At 40.4% G+C, this 14,895-nt stretch overlaps 1 long non-coding RNA gene across 1 annotated transcript; it reads left to right on the top strand.

The window, feature by feature from the left end:
• Positions 1 to 9: 9 nt before the first annotated feature.
• Positions 10 to 14,882, top strand: LOC135272259 (uncharacterized). Its single transcript, XR_010340364.1, has 4 exons — positions 10 to 121; positions 464 to 599; positions 1,909 to 2,021; positions 14,832 to 14,882. It is a non-coding gene; the product is annotated as an uncharacterized LOC135272259 (long non-coding RNA).
• The last annotated feature ends 13 nt before the right edge of the window (positions 14,883 to 14,895 follow it).

The following is a 14,895-nucleotide window of genomic DNA, read 5'->3' as shown; positions in this document are numbered from 1 at the left end:
CGGGAAGAAGAGCCGCAGGTGCAGGAAGAAGAGCCGCAGGTGTGGAAGAAGAGCCACAGGTGCAAGAGGAAGAGCCGCAGGTGCGGAAGAGGAGCCGCAGGTTCGGGAAGAGGAGCCACAGGTGCGGAAGAAGAGCCGCAGGTGCAGAGGAGCCGCAAGTGCGGAAGAGGAGCCGCAGGTGCAGGCTGCTGATATGGGGCCTCTCACCAGGAAAATACAGATTAATGAAGACCTCATAAAGGTCCTTCAAAACTTTTTACAGATCATTGGAAATGTTCACATCTCAGATTACCTGTAGGGCATCTTCAGACACTATGCACACATTGAATCCCTTGCCCAGTGCTTATCAATATCCCACTTGAAAGTATAGGCGGACTGTCTCAAGAACATTTGTTCTCTGCTTGTCAACTGAATAATACTTTTATTACTATTTTCATGTTTACACTTACTTTTTGACTTCTAGGACCTGCAAATACAACTGGTTATCCTGAAGACATATCAGCTGTGGAACGCCTGACCCAGAAAGTATTACTTCTTTGGGAAACAGTTGCTTCAGTAGAATCCTAGGTCAAGAAATTTGAGGAAACCAAAGACAACAGGTAAGTCACTGGAATATAGACTCTCACTCTCTCTCTCTCTCTCTCACTCTCTCACTCTCACACTCTCACTCTCAATGTCTCTCTCTCTCTACGCGCGCACACACACACACACACACACACACACACACACACACGGAGTCTCACTGTGTCACCCAAGCTCGAGTGCAGTGGTACGACCATGGCTCACTGCAGCCTCAAACTCTGGGGCTCAAGGCATCTTCCTGCCTCAGCCTCCTGAGTAGCTGGAGCTGCAGGTGCATACCACCACACCCGGCACAAACCTTGTTTTTCTACTGTGAAATAAACCATGGTATTGGTTTTTCATAAATGGTATTTCATCGGGAAACTGCTCTAAAGTTTCCTACTTTGATCGGTAGCAGCTATAGATGCCTCTTTCTGACGTGTGGTTCTGTAAAGAGCAGCAGTTCTTTTGGACACATAGCAATAGTTATCCCTCACACTCATACCTAAGTCATCTCCCTCTCAACTGAATCTTTCTCCTCTATCTGCATTTAACCATGTTCACATCTCTCCCAGTCTAAAAAAAGAGAAAGAAACCCCTGCCTTTGCCCCAACTTTATAGCTACAGCCCCGTTTAACCTTTCTTTTCCAACAGACTTATTTGCCTGTACTCCCTGTCTCCATTAGCATCTCTCTCACTAACTACTCAGGCTTTCAGCTCTACTTTAAACAGCTCTCTGTTGGTTATACATTGTCATAGCTTGTTATCTTTATAGCACTATTACACTCACAATGGCACACGTCTATGATTAATGAATGTTTTTTTCCTCCACTAGATAGTAGGCTTTCCCTTAGAATCTGGAACAGAGTCTTTCCCATAGAAGGTGCTCAATAAATATTTATTGAATGAATGAAGAATACTGATAACTCCTATTATATATGTTTCCCTCTTGCCTGTCCCGTTTCCCTCTTACTCCTTTCTCTTAGCTGCTTTCCTGAGCTTCCAGGTTCTCTCTCCTTTTTCTTCTTTTTGCTCCCATGTTTGAATTCCACCTTACAGGGTTTTAAAGATTAAAAAGATAGTGAATATGACATTGATTTGAAAACTATACAAAACTATCAAAAGCTTAAGTACTAAGATAGCGGACTTTTTAAGTCATAGTACATGCTAATGCATTTTCTTGCTTCTTGGGAAAACTATAAAATACTATCAAAAACTTAAAACTAAGATAGCGGGCTTTTTAAGTCATAGTACATGCTAATGCATTTTCTTGTTTCTCAGGATGAACTGTGGCTTCATGTCTCACTGTGCCATTTGTGTATTGCTTCTTCTCTCTTCTTTCCTCAGTTGCTGCTGATGCTAGAAGGACTAGTAGATGAACAGAGTCAGCTCAGTGAGGACTTAGAGGCAAAGAGACAGCTCTCTAGCAGTCTGGTGAAGTTCCATGCCCATCCAGAGAGGTAAGAGAATGGCTATTTTTTCCTTTTATTCTTTGTTGAAATTTTTATTTGTTTAACTATTGTGTTCTTTTTATGCCTTTTTTTATTCCTGAAGTGTAGATGCTTATGATACTGAACAGGGGATAAAAAACAGGGACAATTACTGGGGCTACCCATGTCGTCATTTGTTTTATGGATTGCTCTGAGCCTCAGTGTCAAAATCTTAAGTCAGGAATAGTGCCTGTTTCACACAGTGATTGCAGAGATTAAATGAGAACAGCGCTTTGGTGTCTAAAACAATGCCTTGCATATAGTCAGCACTCAATGTGTGTTCCTTTCCTTTTGTGATCCATGTCCTATTAAAGGCTGTTCTATTATAAAAGTAAGGCTACACCCTATCTCTACCGAAAATACAAAAATTCGCAGGGCATGGTAGTGTGCGCAGGTAGTCCCAGCTACTTGGAAGGCTGAGGCAAGAGAATCACTTGAACCCAGGAGGCGGAGGTTGCAGTGAGACAAGATCGCGCCACTGCGCTCCAGCCTGGTGACAGAGAGACTGTCTGTCTCCAAAAAAAAAAAAAAAAAAGCCGGGCGCGGTGGCTCACGCCTGTAATCCCAGCACTTTGGGAGGCCGAGGCGGGTGGATCACGAGGTCAAGAGATCGAGACCATCTTGGTCAACACGGCGAAACCCCGTCTCTACTGAAAATACAAAAAATTAGCTGGGCATGGTGGCGCGTGCCTGTAATCCCAGCTACTCAGGAGGCTGAGGCAGGAGAATTGCCTTAACCCAGGAGGTGGAGGTTGCGGTGAGCCGAGATCGCGCCATTGCACTCCAGCCTGGGTAACAAGAGCGAAACTCCGTCTCCTAAAAAAAAAAAAAAAAAAGTCGGGCTATAAAGGGCACTGATATTTATTTAATATCATTGAAGAAAATATATTAATTCGGATGGCTAATATCACCCTGAGACCACCGAGAGCCATCATGATGAATACATTTTGTTCTACCTCTTGATTTTTGTTCATATATATGATACCTCTCTGGATCATTTTATATTCCTTTCATTTCTTTTCCTCATTTTGCCTTCTATTTTAGCACCTTTTTTTTTTTTGCCTCCCTTGCCCCAGACTTGGAGCTCTTTTGAAGTTGGGAGCAGGTCTCTTGTTCATCTTTGTATCTTGCATTCTTTATCTACTGGTATCTAGCCAGATGTTTTGCATATGATAAGCACCCAATACACCTAAAGATTGTATTAAGCCTGGGTGGATTTTGGATAGATGGAGTAGAAGGAAGAAGAAATCCAGATCAAGGATGCAGCAGGAATGTGTTAGTTTCCTGTTGCTTCTCTAACAAATTATCACAAACAGTGGCTAAAAAAACACAGACTTATGATTTTATAGTTCTAGAGATCAGAAGTCTGAAATTAGGTCTAACATGGCTCAAATTAAAGTGTTGACAGGGCCATGTTTCTTTTTCTTTTTCTTTTTTTTTTTTTTGAAGAAAGAAAAAAAGAATGAAGAAGAGGAAGAAAAAGGAAGAGAAAGAGAGAGAGAGAATGGGAGTATTGCTTTCTTGCCCAGGCTAGAATGCAGTTTAGTAATGGGTATTGAAAACCTCTTTTATACCAATAATTATACTTAATGATGTAGACAGGAAGGAATAAGGGAAGAAAATAACAAACAAGCAGCCAACCAATATTTCATTTAAACCTATGAAATGCTATGTGATTACTGAGGAGTGATTTACTTCCAATTATGTAGTCACTTTTGGAATAGGTGTGAGGTGGTAATGTATATTTTGTGTATTTGAAGTGGAGAGTTCTGTAAATGTTTATGAAGTTTACTTGTTCCGGGTCTGAGTTCAAGTCCTGGATGTCCTTGTTAATTTTCTGTCTTGTTGATCTATAGAATTGTTAGCTCTTCTTGTTACATTGATCCTTTTGCCATTATGTAATGTCCTTCTTTGCCTCTTTTGATCTTTGTTGCTTTAAAGTCTACTTTATCAGAGGCGAGAATTGCATCTCTTGCATTTTATTTATTTGTTTATTTTTACTCTCTTGTTTGGTTGGTAAATCTTCCTCCTCCTCTTTGTTTTGAGTCTTTGTGTATCGTTGCATGTGAGATGGGTCTGGATGCAGCATACCCATGGGTTTTGGCTTTTTATCCAATTAGAATTTATGTAAGTTTAATACTGCCATTTGATGCTAGCTGTATGTTGCCCATTAGTTGGTGTAAACTTTTCATTGTATTAATGCTCTTTGCTTTTTGATATATTTTTGGAAAGGCTGATATTGGTTGTTCCTTTATATATAGTGCTTCTTTCAGAAGCTCTTGTAAAGCAGGCCTGGTGGTGGCGAAGTCTCTAAGTGCCTGTTTGTTTGCAAAAGATTTAATTTTTCCTTCGTTTGTAAAGCTTAGTTTGGCTGGATATGAAATTCTGGGTTGAAAGTTCTTTTCTTTAAGGATGTTAAATATTGGCCCCCACTCTTTTCTGGCTTGTGGGATTTCTGCTGAGAGATCTGCTGTAAGTCTGATAGGTTTCCCTTTGTGGGTAACCTGACCTTTCTCTCTGGCTGCCCTTAGTATTTTCTCCTTCATTTCAACCCTAATAAATCTGGCGATTATGTGCCTTGGGGTTGGTCTTCTTGAAGAATATCTTTGTGGTGGTCTCTGTATTACCTGGCGTTGAATATTAGATAAATAAATCAATAACTAAGCAACCCCTCTGGTGGCTCATGTTTTTAATGCCCCGCCCATTGGGAGCCTGAGCCGGCTATATTACCTGAGGTCAGGACATCAAGACCAGCCTGGCCAAGATGGTGAAAGAATCCCTGTCTCTATTTAAAAAAATAATAAGATGAAAATTGAATAAGTTGAATATTACCCTGCCTTGCTAGGTTGGAAAAGTTTTCCTGAATGATATCCTGAAGAGTATTTTCCAACTTGGATTCATTCTCTTCATCACATTCAGGTACTCCTATCAAACGTAAATTAGGTCTTTTCACATAGTCCCATATTTCCTGGAGACTTTGCTCATTCCTTTTTATCCTTTTTTCTCCATTCTTGTCTTCTCGTTTCATTTCACTAAGCTGGTCCTCGACATCTGATATCCTTTCTTCTGCTTGATCAATTCGACTGTTTAAACTTGTGCATACTTCGTGAAGTTCTCGTGTTGTGTTTTTCAGCTCCATCAATTCACTTATATTCCTCTCTAAATTGTCCATTCTCGTTAACATTTCATCAAATCTTCTTTCAAGGTTCTTAGTTTCTTTGCATTGGGTTAGAACAAGTTCTTTTAATTCACAGAAGTTTCTTATCACGCACCTTTTGAAACCTGCTTCTGTTATTGGAACACACTCGTTCTCCATTAATCCTTGTTCCATTAACTGATGAGGAATTGTGATCCCCTGTAGAGGGAGAGGCATTCTGATTTTGAGTATTCTCTGCCTTTTTAGGCTGATTTCTTCCCTTCATTATGTATTTATCCCTCTGTCGTCTTTGTAATTACCGACTTTCTAACTAGGTCTCTGAGTGGACGTCCAACTTGTTGATTTCCAGCGCCAAAATCTAAGCAATCCACTGCGCCGGCCAAAACAGCGGTGTTAAGATTGATGGTGCTTTTCTGCCCGGGAATCTCCGGACTCTACACCAAGAACTACTGCGCTGAGGTGTGAGCAAAACCGCCGCGCCGGCCACAAGAGTCGCCCTGGCTACCCGTGGGGCTCCTCTGCTGGGAATCTCTTGGTCCATGAGCAACAAAAACTCGTCTGAAAGTGTGGCGTCCTCTCGTTCTCTGTGCTTTCACTGGGAGCTACGAGCCTGAGCTGCTAATGATCAGCCATCTTCTTTAGTGCCTTTTCATTTATTTTTTACTATTCAGCAGTTTTCTAATTTATTGTTGGGCTTTAACAATGTTTTCTTTGTACCAGGAAAATGAAGGCAGACGTAAGGTATGATAGGACCAGTTGATTTTGTGACTTTTTTTTTTTTTTTCAGAAAAGCAATTTATTAGAAATAGAGACAGAGGTTCCGGATAAGTTTGGGGTTTTTTTGAGATGGAGTCTTGCTATTTTGCCGACGCTGGAAACTGGTGGCACAATCTCGGCTTACTGCAACCACTGCCTCCCAGGTTCAAGTGATTCTCCTGTCTCAGCCTCCTCAGTAGCTGGGATTACAGGGCCATGCCACCATGCCTGGCTAACGTTTGTATTTATATTTATTTACTTATTTATTTGTATATTTTGAGACAGGCTTGGATTTATGCAGGCTTGCATTTATTCATTTTCTTAACTATGTATATAATGATTTAGAGGCTGTCTCGCATTTCTTGATGGATTGATTGATTGATTGATTAATTTTAGACAGATTCTTGCTCTCACCAGACTGGAGTGCAGTGGCACAATCCTGGCTCACTGCAACCTCCTCCAAAGCGGTTCAAGCGATTCTTCCGCCTCGGCCTCCCTTGTAGCTGGGAACCCAGGTGCGTGCCACCACACCCAGCTAATATTTTTGTATTTTTAGACTGGGTTTCTCCATGTTGGACAGAATGGTCTCAATCTCTTGACCTCGTGATCCAACCATCTCGGCCTCCCAAAGTGCTGGGATTACAGGACTGAGCCATCTCGCCCGGCCTTTATTTATTTATTTACATAATTATTGATTTATTTCCTTAGAGGCAGGAAGGCCGGCTTGCTTTTATTTATTTATATTTTTATTTATTTATTTAATTATTTTCATCTTATTATTTTTTTAAATAGAGACAGGGATTCTTTCACCATCTTGGCCAGGCTGGTCTTGATGTCCTGACCTCAGGTAATATAGCCGGCTCAGGCTCCCAATGGGCGGGGCATTAAAAACATGAGCCACCAGAGGGGTTGCTTAGTTACTGATTTATTTACCTATCTATTAATCGATCTATTTAGAGGGAGACTTGCATTTATTTATTTATTTATTTGCTGATGTACTTATGGAGAAGCAGGTCGAATTTACTTATTTATTTATTTATTTATATATTTGGAGGCAGGCTTGGATTTATGTATTTATCTATCTAGCTATCTAATTATTTAGAGGCAGGCTCACATTTACTCATTTGTTTTATTTAGACCCAGGCTCACAACATGATTTTTATACTTACGTGTTTGTGTGCAGGCTTGCATTTATTCATTTTCTTAACTATCTGTATAATACTTTAGAGGCAGTCTCGCATGTATTTACTTACTTATTTATTTATTTTGGAGGGAGTCTTGCTCTGTCACCAGGCTGGAGTGCACTGGCCCAGTCTTGGCTTATTGTGACCTCCACCCTCTGGGTTCAAGCGATTCTTCTTCCTCAACCTCTGGAGTATCTGGGAGCACAGGCGAGTGCCACTGTGCCTGGCTAACATTTTTGTATTTTTAGTAGAGATGGGGTTTCACCATGTCGGCCAGGATGGTCTCGATCTCTTGACCTCGTGATCTGCGCATCTTAGCCTCTCAAGGTGCTGGGATTACAGGTTTTAGCCACTGCACCCGGCCTTTATTTATTTATTTATTTACTTAGTTGGCAGGCAGGCCGTGTTGCATTTATTAATTTATATAAATCTATATTTATTTATTTAATCATTTTCACCTTACTATTTTCTTAAATAGAGACGGGGTTCCTTTCACCATCTTGGCCAGGTTGGTCTCTATGTCCTGACCTCAGGTGATGTACCTGGCTCAGGCTCCAAATGGGCAGGGGATTAAAATCATGAGCCATCAAGCGGGGCTATTTATTTATTGATTTATTTATCTGTCTACCAATCAATTTATTTAAAGGCAAGCTTGCATTTATTTATTTATTTACTGACGTATTATGGAGAAGCAGATTGCATTTAGTTATTTCTATATTTATTTACTTATTTATTTATTTATATATTTTGAAGCAGGCTTGGAATGATGTATTTATCTAGCTATCTAATTATTTAGAGACAGCCTGACATTTACTCATTTATTTATTTAGACCCAGGCTCGCAACATTTATTTATATACTTATGTATTAGTGTGCAGCCTTGCATTTATTTATTTACTTATCTATCGATATAATGATTTAGAGACTGACTTGCATTGATTTACTTAGATGCAGGCTCGGATTTATTTATTGATTGATTGATTTGTTTTAGACGGAGTCTTGCTCTGTCACCAGGCTGGAGTGCAGTTGTGCAATCTTGGCTCACTGCAACGTCTGCCTCCTGGGTTCAAGCGATACTTCCGCCTCAGCCTCCCGAGCAGTTGAGACCACAGGTGTTTGCCACCATGCCTGGCTAGTATTTTTGTATTTTTAGTAGAGACGACGTTTCACCATGTTGACCAGAATGGTCTCAATCTCTTGACCTTGTGATCCGCCTGTCTTGGCCTCCCAAAGTGATGGGATTACAGGCGGGAACCACTGAGCCCAGCCTTTATTTACTTACTTACTTATTTATTTACTTACAAGCAGGCAGGCCATCTTGCATTTATTTATTTATATATATATATATATTTATTTAATTATTTTCACCTTATTGTTTTTAAAATAGAGACAGGGTTTCTTTCACCATCTTGGCCAGGCTGGTATCGATGTACTGACCTCAGGTGATATACCCGGCTCAGGCTCCCAATTGGTGGGGGATTAAAAGCATGAGCCCCCAAGGGGGGCTATTTATTTATTGATTTATGTATCTATCTATTAATTGTTATATTTAGAGGCAGACTTGCATTTATTTATTGACATACTTATGAAGAAGCAGGTGGCATTTAATTATGTATATATTTGGAGGCAGGCTTGGATTTCTGTATTTATCTATCTAGCTATCTAATTATTTAGAGTCAGGCTCACATTTACTCATTTATTTGTTTAGACCCAGGCTTGCAACATTTATTTATATACTTACGTATTAGTGTGCAGCCTTGCATTTATTCATTTACTTACCTATCTGTATAATGATTTAGAGGCAGGCTTGCATTTATTTACATAGATGCAGGCTCTGATTGATTGATTGATTGATTGATTGATTGATTTTAGACAGAGTCTTGCTGTGTCACCAGGCTGGAGTGCTTTTGTGCAATCTTGGCTCACTGCAACTTCCGCCTCCTGGGTTCAAGCGATTCTTCCGCCTCAGCCTCCCGAGTAGCTGGGACCACAGGTGTGTGCCAACAGGCCTGGCTAATAATTTTGTATTTTTAGTAGGGACGAGGTTTCACCATGTTGGCCAGAATGGTCTTGACCTCTTGACCTCGTGATCTGCCTGTCTCGGCCCCTCAAAGTGCTGGGATTACAGGCATGAGCCACCACACCCGGCCTTTCTTTACTTACTTACTTTTCTTTATTTACTTACTTATTTATTTATTTACTTAGAGGTAGGCAGGCCATCTGACATTTATATATATATGTGTGTGTATATATATATGTGTTTATTTATTTAATTATTTTCACCTTATTATATTTTAAATAGAGACAGGGTTTCTTTCACCATCTTGGCCAGGCTGGTCTCGATGTCATGACCTCCGGTGATATAGCCAGCTCAGGCTCCCAATGGGCGAGGGATTAGAAACAGGAGACACCAAGTGGGGCTGCTTATTTATGGATTTATTTATCTATCAATTAATTGATTTACTTAGAGGCAGACTTGCATTTATTTATTTATTTGCTGATGTACTTATGGAGAAGCGGGGCTAATTATATATTTGGAGGCAGGCTCAGATTTATGTATTTATCTGTCTAGCTATCTAATTATTTAGAGGCGGGCTCATGTTTACTCGTTTATTTTATTTAGACCCAGGCTCACAACATTATTTTTATACTTACGTATTTGTGTGCAGGCTTGCATTTATTCATTTTCCTAACTATAATGATTTAGAGGCAGTCTTGCATTTATTTACTTATTTGTTTATTTACTTATTTGCTTTTTATTTTCTTTTTTTCTTTTTCTTATTTTTAAAGACGGGGTTTCACCATGTTGGTCAGTCAGGTCTTGAACTCCGGACCTCAGGTGATCCGCCCGCCTTGGCCTCCAAAGTGTTTGGATTACAGGTGGGAGCCACTGCGCCGGGCCAATTTCTTTATTTATTTTAGACAGAGTCTTGCTCTGTCACCAGGCTGGAGTGCACTGGCCCAATCTTGGCTTACTGCAGCCTCCGCCTCCTGGGTTCAAGCGATTCTTCCTCCTTAGCCTCCGGAGTATCTGGGACCACAGGCGAGTGCCACCGCGCCTGGCTAATATTTTTGTATTTTTAGTAGAGATGGGGTTTCACCATGTCGGCCAGGATGGTCTTGATCTCTTGACCTCGTGACCCAGCAAGGTGCTGGGATTACAGGCTTTAGCCGCTGCACCCGGCCTTTATTTATTTATTTACTTAATTTAGACCCAGGCTCACAATATTGTTTTTATACTTATGTATTTGTGTGCAGGCTTGCTTTTATTCATTTTCTTAACTGTCTGTATAATGATTTAGAGGCAGTCTTGCATTTATTTACTCATTTATAATTTGTTTGTTTGTTTATTTATCTTAGAGGGAGTCTTGCTCTGTCACCAGGCTGGAGTGCACTGGCCCAATTTTGGCTTACTGCAACCTCCGCCTCCTGAGTTCAAGCGATTCTTCCTCCTCAGCCTCCAGAGTATCTGGGATCGCAGGCGAGTGCCACCGTGCCTGGCTAATATTTTTGTATTTTTAGTGGAGACAGGGTTTCACCATGTCGGCCAGGATGGTCTCGATCTCTTGACTTTGCGATCCGCCCATCTCGGCCTTCCAAAGTGCTGGGATTACAGGACTGAGCCATCTCGCCCAGCCTTTCTTTATTTATTTGCCTAATTACTGATTTATTTACTTAGAGGCTGGCAGGCTGTCTTGCATTTATGTATTTATATTTTTATTTATTTATTTAATAATTTTCACCTTATTGTTTTTTTAAATAGAGATAGGGATTCTTTCACCATCTTGGCCAGGCTGATCTCGATGTCCTGACCTCAGGTGATATAGCCGGCTCAGGCTCCCAGTGGGTGGGGGATTAGAAACATGAGCCACCAAGTGGGGCTGCTTATTTATGGATTTATTTATCTATCTATTAATTGATTTATTTAGACGCAGACTTGCATTATTTATTTGTTTGCTGATGTATTTATGGGGAAGCAGGTCGAATTTACTTATTTATTTATTTTTATATTTGGAGGCAGGCTTGGATTTATGTATTTATCTAGCTAGCTATCTAATTATTTAGAGGCAGGCTCACGTTTACTCATTTATTTTATTCAGACTTAGGCTCACAACATTATTTTTATACTTATGTATTTGTGTGCAGGCTTACATTTATTCATTTTCTTAACTATAGTGATTTAGAGGCACTCTTGCATTTATTTACTTATTTCCTTTTTTTTCTTTTTCTTTTTTTTATTGTTTTTTGAAGACAGGGTTTCACCATGTTGGTCAGTCAGGTCTTGAACTCCCGACCTCAGGTGATCCGCCCGACTTGGCTTCCCAAGGTGCTGGGATTACAGACTTTAGCCACTGCACCCACCTTTGTTTATTTATTTACTGAATTACTTATTTATTTACTTAGTGGCAGGCATGCCGTCTTGCATTTATTTATATATATAAATCTATATTTATTTATTTCATTATTTTTGTCTTACTACTTTTTTTAAATAGAGACAGGGTTTTCTTTTTAAAGAGAACCTTTGCCAGGCTGGTCTCAATGTCCTCACCTTAGGTGATATGCCCAGCTCAGGCTCCAAATGGGCGGGGGATTAAAAGCATGAGCCACCAAGCAGGGCTATTTATTTATTGATTTCTTTATCTATGTATGAATCGATTTATTTAGAGGCAAACTTGCATTTATTTATTTATTTACTGACATACTTACGGAGAAGCAGGTGGCATTTAGTTATTTCTATATTTATTTACTTTATTTGTGTATTTTGAGGCAGGCTTGGATTGATGTATTTATCTATCTAGCTATCTAATTATTTAGAGGCAGCCTGACATTTACTCATTTATTTATTTAGACCCAGGCTCGCAACCTTTATTTATATACATATGTATTAGTGTGCAGCCTTGCATTTGTTTATTTACTTATCTATCTGTTTAATGATTTAGAGGCAGGCTTGCATTTATTAACTTAGATGCAGGCTCGCATTTATTTATTATTTATTTACTTATTTATTTAAAACGGAGTCTTCTCTGTCACCAGGCTGGAGTGCAGTTGTGCAGTCTTGGCTCACTGCAGCCTCCACCTCCTGGGTTCAAGCAATTCTTCTGCCTCAGCCTCCCGAGTAGCTGGGACCACAGGCACGTGCCACCACTCCTGGCTAATATTTTTCTATTTTTAGTAGAGACGAGGTTTCACCATGTTGGCCAGAATGGTCTCGATCTCTTGACCTCGTCATCTGCCTGTCTCGGCCTCCAAAAGTGCTGGGATTACAGGCGTGAGCCACTGCACCCTGCCTTTATTTATTTACTTACTTATTTATTTGTTTACTTAGAGGCAGGCAGACCATCTTGCATTTATTTATTTGTGTATATACATATATATATATATATATTTTTTTTTTTTTTTTAATTAATTATTTTCACCTTATTATTTTTTAAATAGAGACAGGGTTTCTTTCGCCATCTTGGCCAGACTGGTCTCGATGTCCTGACCTCAGGTAATATACCCTCCTCAGGCTTCCAGTTGATGGGGGATTAAAAGCATGAGTCTCCAAGTGGGGCTATTTATTTATTGATTTATGTATCTATCTATCGATTTATTTAGAGGCAGACTTACATTTATTTATTTATTTACTTATGTACTTATGGAGAAGCAGGTAGCAATTATTTATATATTTGGAGGCAGGCTTGGATTTATGTATTTATCTGTGTAACTATGTAATTATTTAGAGGCAGGCTCACATTTACTCATTTATTTATTTAAACCCAGGCTGGCTACATTTATTTATATACTTATGTATTTGTGTGCAGGCTTGCATTTATTCATTTCCTTAACTATCTATATAATGATTTAGAGGCTGTCTCGCATTTGTTGATGAATTGATTGTTTGATTGATTGATTTTCAACGGATTCTTGCTCTCTCACGAGGCTGGAGTGCAGTGGCGCAATCCTGGCTCCCTGCAACCTCCCTCTCTTTGGTTCAAGTGATTCCTCCGCTTCAGCCTCCCTTGTAGCTGGGACTCCAGGCGCGTGCCACCACATCCGGCTAATATTTTTGTATTTTTAATAGAGACCGGGTTTCTCCATGTTGGCCAGGATGGTCTCACTCTCTTGACCTCGTGATCCAACCGTCTCGGCCTCCCAAAGTGCTGGGATTACAGGCGTGAGCCACCGCGCCCGGCCAGAAACCAGAAATTTCATTTAACAAGTTACTTGTAATGACAGTCACTAATCGCAAATGTAGAATTGAATAATTTAAGTAGATTATGAATTTTGCAGCCATCGGCCGGGCGTGGTGGCTCACGCCTGTAATCCAAGCACTTTGGAGGCCAAGGTGGGTGGATCACCTGAGGTCAAGAGTTCAAGAACAGCCTGACCAACATGGTGAAACCTCGTCTTTAAAAAATATATACATATTAAAAAAAAAAAAAGAATTTTGCAGCCATCACCTCAGTCCCCTCTTAGAATACGTTTCTTACCTCCCCAGGTTCCGCAGAGCCTCTTTGCAGTCATTTTCCAATCCCTGGTCACCACAACAGAGCCTGAACAAAATAAAACATTTGGAAAACAGACAACATTAAATTTAATCATTTATTAGATTGGAATTTTATATAATGGACCATTGTCTTACTCTTGTGGCAACCAGAGGAGATATTTTATTCTAAGGACTTTCTTTGGGGGAACTTAATAGTCCTGTTTATTGCTCTCCTTGAATTGGTTCATCTGTGCTGGTGACAAATAGTTGCTATCAAACCTTGTCTGGTGAGCACAAGCGAAAGAGCTAAAAGAAAATCTCCTATTAGAAATGCAGATGATGAATTTGAAGATAATGTTATGCCGAGATAAGTTTATTTATTTATTTATTTATTTTTTTTTTTTTTTTTTTGAGACAGAGTCTCACTCCGTCACCAGGCACCAGGCTGGAGTGCAGTGGCGCGACCTCGGCTCACTGCAACCTCTGCCTCCTGGGTTCAAGCAATTCTCCTGTCTCAGCCTCCCGAGTGGCTGGGATTACAGACATGCACCACCATGCCAAGGTAATTTTGTATTTTTAGTAGAGATGGAGTTTCTCCATGTTGGTCAGGCTGGTCTTGAACTCCCAACCTCAGTTGATCTGCCCGCCTCGGCCTCCCAGAGTGTTGGGATTACAGGTGTGAGCCACCATGCTGGAGTGCTATGTGCAGTCTCAGCTCACTGCAACTTCTAGCTCTAGGGTTCAAGTGATTCTTGTGCTTCAGGCTTTCGAGTTGCTGGGACTATAGGCATGCACCACCATGCCCAGCTAATTTTTTATTTTTAGTAGAGACAGAGTTTTTCCATGTTGGTCAGGCTGGTCTCGAGCTCTCAACCTCAGGTGATCCACCCACCTTAGCCTCCCAAAGTGCTGGAATTACATGCGTGAGCCACCACACGTGGCTGGGAGTTAAGTATTTTACCATCTTTTTTCTTTCAGAAATTGGGTTGGTAACACTGAGGAGACACTTCTTACCTGCATGAAATGCCCTTCATTATCTTCTTCAAGTTGCAAGGGCTCTGGAACAGCCCTTGCAGAGCCCTATTCTTGTTTCGTTTTCTCTTGCATTACTGGCTGATAGTGATATGATATGCAAAAGCATTTGCCTCCGTGTTAAAATATAAACATGGCAGATATTGTTTCCTCTATTTACATTTGGAACTTTCTCCTCTACAGTCCATGATGGCTGTGCAAGAAGAAGAGCTGCAGGTGCGGGAAGAAGAGCCGCAGGTGCGGGAAG

Source organism: Aotus nancymaae, unplaced genomic scaffold (genome assembly GCF_030222135.1).
Source record: "Aotus nancymaae isolate 86718 unplaced genomic scaffold, 86718_ANA_hifiasm-v0.15.2.pri h1tg000108l, whole genome shotgun sequence".
Taxonomy (NCBI): domain Eukaryota; kingdom Metazoa; phylum Chordata; class Mammalia; order Primates; family Aotidae; genus Aotus; species Aotus nancymaae.
Note: the sequence above shows the minus strand (reverse complement) of the source record. Positions and strands in the feature narration are given on the sequence as shown.